This window comes from Macrobrachium nipponense, chromosome 3 (assembly GCF_015104395.2).
Source record: "Macrobrachium nipponense isolate FS-2020 chromosome 3, ASM1510439v2, whole genome shotgun sequence".
Lineage (NCBI taxonomy): Eukaryota > Metazoa > Arthropoda > Malacostraca > Decapoda > Palaemonidae > Macrobrachium > Macrobrachium nipponense.
The window spans coordinates 144324718-144332735 of record NC_087202.1 but is presented as its reverse complement, the minus strand read 5'-3'; the positions used below and the strand labels follow the sequence as shown (position 1 = coordinate 144332735).

The window sequence follows — 8018 nt, the reverse complement described above, 5'->3', positions numbered from 1 at the left end:
TAAAAGTAAACAACAGTCAAATAGTTGTTATTGACAGATCCAAAGTCTTTTTTATACATATTAAAAGCAAACAAGTCAGTCAGTTGTTAATGACAGACCAAAGTCTTTTTCTGTTAAATATTAAAAGTAAACAAACAGTCAGTTAGTTGTCATTAACCCAAATTAAACACAAGGCCGCTCAGTTTATCAATTTATTAATAGGTTGAGTCTGTTACAATGTCAAGAAATAGCCAGAATTCGACACTTAAGGCGTAAACAAAAATGTTTATATAAAACGGCATTCAGCGTTCAGAATGGCGTTCCGAAAGAACAATTAACTTTGAGAGATATTTAGTTGAAATTATGAAAATAAAAATAAAAAACAAATAGACAGAGGGCAAGAGGCGCTTAGAATGGACGAACGAAAGATAGAAGGAAGGGACTAGAATGTCTTCAGTAAAAGAAAATGAGAATTACTGGGACGCGTCTTCCTCCCACAACTTACAAAGAAAACATGACAACCACCGAGTCCCGAACTGGCGAGAAACGTGAGTACTTAGTTTGTTTTAACGAGTATACGTTGATATAACATTTGACGGTACTTCAGGAGACCAGTCCACAAACAAGAACTAACCCTAGTTTGAAATTTATATAAAAAAAGAGCAACGCATTTAACCGTGAAGAACACTTGAAACTCCCCAGAGTCAACAGTCGGATTTGGACGTAGTATTTGAACTCAGTTCCGCGAAGACTCCTCAGAGTTTATAGAAGAAGAAGCCAGGCAGAGCTTTGCAATGTCAAGAGCAAACAACTCGCCGCTAATGACATCCAAACGGTACTGAACGCTGAAGAACGGTCGCTTGCGAGTGAGCAAGTCTTTCTGTTGACAAGCCGACATTTCTCCGCCTGAATGTCGTTGTAGGACAGCGTCGCCGTCACCTTCTTCAGGAAGAGGGCCTCGGGTTTTTGGCGTACGGAGTAGCCGACTCTGTACACGCAGGACAAGAAGCCTCACGGATGCTGCAAGGGAAGGAAGGAGTCGGTCAGATGCCAGAGTTTCTATAAGCACGCTTTATTTGTGTGTGTATATACATGTGTATGTAAACACACACACACACACACACACACACACACACACACACATATATATATATATATATATATATATATATATATATATATATATATATATATATATATATATATATATATATATATGTATATGTATATGTATATGTAGTATGTATATGTACATATATATATATATATATATATATATATATATATATATACATATATATATATATATATATATATATATATATATATATATATATAAGTGAGACTAAAACGACATGAATTATAACGAAGGGCAGAAGCGAGAGCACAAAGAACCGTCAATGAACAAATGAACAACGTATTGCAACAAAGAGGAAGAGGCGGACGCTTACCAGCATAAATTGTGGTCCCTGACGGCGGCTGTGATGTTGGTGGCCTGGTGTTGAAGACTCACGAGGCGCTTGAAGTGGAAGTGGCATTTCTCCAGTCGCTGCTCACATCCCGCAAGCACGGCCCGTGCGACAAATAGTCTGCAGAAAGCAAAAGCACAAAGCCGTCATTTTTGCTGACATTCACAATAGGTACTGCAAGCACACTCACCTCACAGGCAATAGATTGAAAGTAATAGATTGCTTTTATGCTGTCTATCACGTTAATGGGATCTAAATGAACCATGTTAGGTCACCACTTATGTTTTTCGATTATTTGGGGAGTAAGCCTACAAACTTTGTTGTTCTTTGGGGGTGGGGATAGGTTGGCGGATGTAGGGAAGGTCTTGAAAAAGGTGTTTCGCGTTGAATTAGAGTTACAGGAATTTTAGGATGGGATATTATTATTTATTTATTAGAATGAAAATGTAAAAAAATAATAATATGCATATTAAACAGTACACAAAAATTACTTCTAATAAAATATATCGTATGTTTTTCGTTTTCTTTGGTAAAGCAACGGCTTATCTTTCCGTAGATTTTAGCACGTTTTAATTTATTTGATGCAATGAATTTAGAGGATATATTTCTGTTTAGTTATTTTGTGTTTCACTTATAACTGAGAATATATGAATGTGCTTAATGAATGTCCTTTTTATTTGATCCTTGTGTTTTGCACGAGTGATACTAATTATGAGGATTAATTACAAAGACCCCTTCACGTTAAGTTAGGAATATAATGTTTGCAGCTTAGTACATGTCAAGAGTAAGCTGGAAGTCAGATCACGTTTTGTTCCAACTAAAAGTTCAATGGAACACGTGCACCAGCAGATTCCTATAAACAATGCCTTCATTATTAAAGAAAACAAATTGTTTTGCACCTGTTAATGCAGGTGTTTCATAACCTTTGGGACATGATTATCATAACTTATCCTTAGGAATTTATTTGCTTGAAAGATATCTAAATTTCCCAGTGGTGTCAAATGTAACATAAGAAGTCAAAGTCTAGCAAGTCGTATGCAACTAACACAAGTCATAATATGAGAAGAGGAAAAACCATCAGTAATGCTCAGTATATTTGTGCATCAGTATAAGTAATTCATATTTCATATCATATGTATAATTGATCGAATGCTCATCAAAAGGCAGGGCTCTTACCTCACTGAGCTTATGCATGACAGTGATTATGTTGACAGGGAATTGTCAGTTATTTTCGGCAGTTTTGTTAATGTAAAGATAACTTTCAAAATTTTTTATACCTATTTTAATTGTATAACTCTCTGTCTGTCAGTGGTCTGTCTGTCTGTCTGTGTCTGTCTGTCTCTGAGTTCCTCTGTTTGCCCATTCGTGCGTTATCAAACTACCCTTATTCATGACATGATATAATTACGGAAATTCACGTGGTGCACTGTAGGCATACTTAGGTCATTGCAGCGTCCCTTCGGTCCCCAGCTGCAACCACTTTCATTCTTTTTACTGTACTTCCGTTCATATTCTCTTTCTTTCATCTGACTTTCCACATTTTAGCAATTGTTTCATATCACAACAGCGAGGTTTTCTTCCTGTTACACCTTCCAGACCTTGTCACTGTCAATTTCCTTCTCATTGCTGAATGACCTCCGACCTAAATTCTAAAGAGAACACGTTCCTCTTCATTTACGGAATCAATATTCTTCAAGAGACTGAAAACGTCCCTCAGAATCAACTTCCGATTCCGACAAAGTCAAAACCCGACTCTTCTTCGTTCCTTCCTCCCTTCCTCTTCCGCTCTCTCTCTCTCACCTTTTTGGAAAACGGGGTCGTCGCAGAGAAAGCCAAAGGCCGAAAAACGACCTGCCCCCTTCAGGTGAATCTCCAGCTCCGATCTCTCCTCGGGGCTCAGGCAGTTGGAGGTGTACCTGTCAACGCAGGCCATGCCGCCCTGAAGGCCTGCGGGGGAAAGGGAAAGAATGTAATCAGGATTTCAATCCTGGGTGGGCGCCCTTCCTTCACGGAGCGACTTCTCGGCCTAACTCTTGTAGTTGTCCCTCGATTCAGACATTACCTCAGATGAGTGAATTCCTTACCTTTATTTTATTATTTCAAATATAATTGTCTTGAAAAATACACAAAAGAGTCATCTTTAAAGTATTATACCTCATGAACGTAGTACATTGGTAATATTTGTTAGGTAAGTTCGTTCTGCCGCTCATACCTTTAAAATATGCACATTCTTACGAACATTTAACAAATTTTCTGACTGGAACTAGTTGCTTTACTGGTACTATTTTCCAAGAAGTATTAATTCCATATTCTATACTACTTCATTATTGTGACATATCCTCGATATTGAATCAAAATGAGGTGATGTGCTAAAATTCAGCATTTTTCCTCTTTCTTTCAAGCCTTCAGAATTGCAGCAACCTTTTAATTCCATCTATCGTCTCTCTCTCTCTCTCTCTCTCTCTCTCTCTCTCTCTCTCTCTCTCTCTCTCTCTCTCTCTTTCAAGATATTAATAAATAAAAACAATGCACCCCACGTTGATTCGTTAACATCTTGAAAGAGAGCGAAACGGCAGATGGAGGTAAAATTTGGTTGCTACAATTCTAAAGTCTTGAAAGAAAGAGAAAAAAAAGGCTGAATTTGAGCAGATCATCTCATTTTGATTCAATATCGGGGAAATGTTTACACATAATAAGAAGTATAGAATATGGAGTGGATATACAATATATATATTATATATATATTATATTATATATATATATATATATATATATATATCTATATATTGTTTTAAATTATTTTTTTATATATATATACATATATATATATATATATATATATATATATATATATATATATATATACATATATTATACAGAATATAGATATAATATATATATATATATAATATATATATATTATATCTCTATATATATATATGTGTGTGTGTATGTGTGTGTCTGTGTCTGTGTCTGTGTCTGTGTGTGTGTATGTCGTGCATTGAGACCAAATAAAGGAATATGAATGATTCTCACTTGCACATATTGTTAAGATCAAGTCGGGTATGGGGTAGACCACTCTTGGGCATGAGGGGAGCCACTTGGGCCAGACACACATCCAGGTCCTCCTTTTTCGACTTGCATTTCTCGCCCTCACTCTGGCCCCCTGGAAACAAAACAGTAATAGTCACTTGAGGATGGGAACAATAATAAGAAGGCTAAGGTAAAGTTTCCGAGAAGAAAATGATAATATCAGTTTTATTGATCATGAATCAATCTCTTTCTCAGTGTTTGTTGAAGCGTTTCGAACTTTTCAAACTACCATGATGAAGTCAAACGTCAGAGTTAATGAAATTGTTTAAATGTTTCCTTAATTTCAGACGTTTATTTAGCGAAAGTAGGCAAGAACTCAGTACTTAGTACAAGTCAAATTACAAAAAAATGGAAATAAAATTTGAAGCCATTATATATTTTAATGGTATCATTTTACATGGGCATTCCTAAACTATTTTCGATCTTTATTAGTTTACCCTTCTACCAGCGTCTTAATCCTTCCAAAGTGTCGAAGTTAACGGAGCATTCACAGGAGTCAAACATTCCCTTGCCAAAGTTTGGGTGAAATGCTAAGATTAGCTCTTGGCTTTCAGACTTTGTTTCTAAAGAGACATTCCTCCCATGCAGGGTAGCCGCTGTTTCCAAAGGGTAACACGTAATATCAATCATTAATCTTCGTAATTACAGAAACCTTGACCAAAGACGAAGACTAACTTTTGTCAGTAAGGTTAAGCCTCGGATTTCTCGACTGAAGAGAGATTATGTGCATTTACTGTGATTGGGGACAACAGAATTTTCTTAGATATATAGTAATTCATTAATGATAAATATAAAGTAAAGGTTAATAAATTCGCTGTTGTATATTAGAGAGAGATAATTATTATAATATATAATATATAAAATATATATATATATATCTATATAAGTAAAATAAGATAATATGTTGTATATATATATAAAGTATAGCTATAATGTATATATATAATATATAATAATATAATAATATTAATATATATATTAATATATATATAATATAATCTATATAATATATAATATTTTACCCCCCCCCCCCCCCCCCCCCCCCCCCAATTTATAATTTATTTCTATATAAAGTAAATCACTATTATATGTAATAGTTTCTCTTGTATCCCAATCACAGAATCACATAATCTCTCTTCAGTCAAGAATTCCGAGGCTTAACATTACTGACAAAGGCAAGCCTTCGTCTTTGGTCAAGGTGTCTCTAATTACAAAGATGAATTATTGATATTACTGTTCCCGTAAGGAAACAGCGGCTACCCTGCAAGGGAGGAATGTCTCTTTAGAAACAAAGTCTGAAAGCCAAGAGCTAATCTTAGCATTTCACCCAAACTTTGGCAGGGGAATGTTGACTCCAGTGAATGCTCCATTAACTTCGACACACACACACATACATATATATATATATATATATATATATATATATATATATATATATATATATATATATATATATATGTGTGTGTGTGTGTGGGTGTGTGTGTGTGTTGTGTGTGTGCATGTGTGTGTTACCCATCTCTGATACCATTACCAGCGAAGGGTATTTGATACTTGGTATGCGTGAAACCCGAAGGTTTAAGGCAAAATGATAACACACTCAATCTCTCTCTCTCTCTCTCTCTCTCTCTCTCTAAGCGATCACCGGCATAGCCTCTGCTCTCTCTCTCTCTCTCGCTACTCGCAACCTCTCTCTCTCTCCATTCTAACAGGTCATCAAATGAGAGTCTGCATTACAAAAATACAATACTTTTTTAACAATAGAAAGATAATAATTCAAGTCTCACAGACTAACTAACTCAGTTAAACCCCCAGTATGTAAATGTCTTAATCAGTCACACCAATTATCTCTTCTCCACACGGGACCCTCTGTCCCCTAGGGACTCTCGGTCCCCTTGCCACAAACGCCTGTTACAAAGACACGAGAACAGACTCGTGAGCACACACCGTTGTAAAGACAAAGTCAAAGACTAAATAGAACATCTTTACAAAATGTCAAATAGACAACAAGCCATCCCTTTGGCTATATTAAGATGCACTTACCCATTACAGCCTGGAATATCACACACTTAAATAGATAAACTTTCGCAGAGCTCTCCCGGCATCTTGCCTTTCTCGCACAAACCTCTCCGTAAGTTTCCCCATAGACTTGGCTAAAGATGCCATTATGAACGGACATAGTTAGTACACCTACATATGAACTCACACTTCGTCAACGCCCCATGTAACTGGTTGCAGCCAGTTTCCAAAGGCACTTGAACAAGATCCCATGACCTCACATATAACTACAGAACGAACGTTGACCCGCTTAAGTAAACATCTTCATATCACGCCATCCCAGAAATCATTTATCAGCTTTCTCAGGTCATTGCTACGGCTCTGTTCTGCGCAAAGTCACAGCACATCACATTGGCATATTAAATATATTATTAATTATAGCCCCTTTCATCTGACACACGCACACACACACACACACACACACACACATATATATATATATATATATATATATATATATATATATATATATATATATATATATATATATATGTGTGTGTGTGTGTGTGTGTGTGTGTGTGTGTGTGTGTGTATGTATATGTATATATGGATATGGGAAGCGTTGCTATCAACCAACATATAACAAGGAGCTGAAGGAGACGTCATGTACTAGTAATTGTCCATTTATTAAACATGCTGACGTTTCGAGGACACAGCCTCATTTTCAAAGCTGAAAAACATAATTTAAAAAAAAAAAAAAATAAATAAAAACGCAGCAGACAGAATGAAAGAAATAGACCGCTACTTTCAGGACGGTAAACCAAGGACTAATGACATAAAAAAAACAGAGACAGGGGCACACTCAAGACAGGTACAGTGTTGTGGAGGTAGTTTGATTGTTTAAAGAAGGAACAAGCTTCTTAATATATAACGATTCGGTTATTGCTAATTGATGAGTGAGGGTGGCTCTGGGGGAGAATTTTAAAATGTTTATATTCAATATTTTGTTTACATTTATTTTCGGCATGATCACGTTACATTCGAAAATTCAGGATTACTTACTCTATTGCCTGTTCTGTACCAACTCCTCGATGACAATCAATTCTGACTTTTAGTAGGCGACGAGAAGCCCCAACATATTTCCCCACATTACATTTGGGGCAAGTATATAAATAAACGACATTGGAAGTCATCAAGGAGCTTAGTTTGTCTTTATGTTTAAAAAGAGAAGCAATGGTTAACGGGTTCTTTGGTATAACTCTACTGTTAACTGCCGGAAGGTGTCGGTGAATAAGGTCATTTAACTGAACATAAAAGGTCTTATCAAGAATAAAAGGAATACTGAAGTAAAATGCCAACTTGGGTACAGTAGGAATATTAAAAACAGGAACAAACTTACGATTAAGAAAATTATACAATTGTTTAAAAAAAAGCTTGGATGGGTAGCAATTTTCTAAAAAATACTTTTGGAGAAATGAGATT

At 35.9% G+C, this 8018-nt stretch overlaps 1 pseudogene; it reads right to left on the bottom strand.

The window, feature by feature from the left end:
- Positions 1–363: 363 nt before the first annotated feature.
- The window catches only part of LOC135222311 (uncharacterized), a 21921-nt pseudogene continuing 14266 nt past the window's right edge, over positions 364–8018 (bottom strand).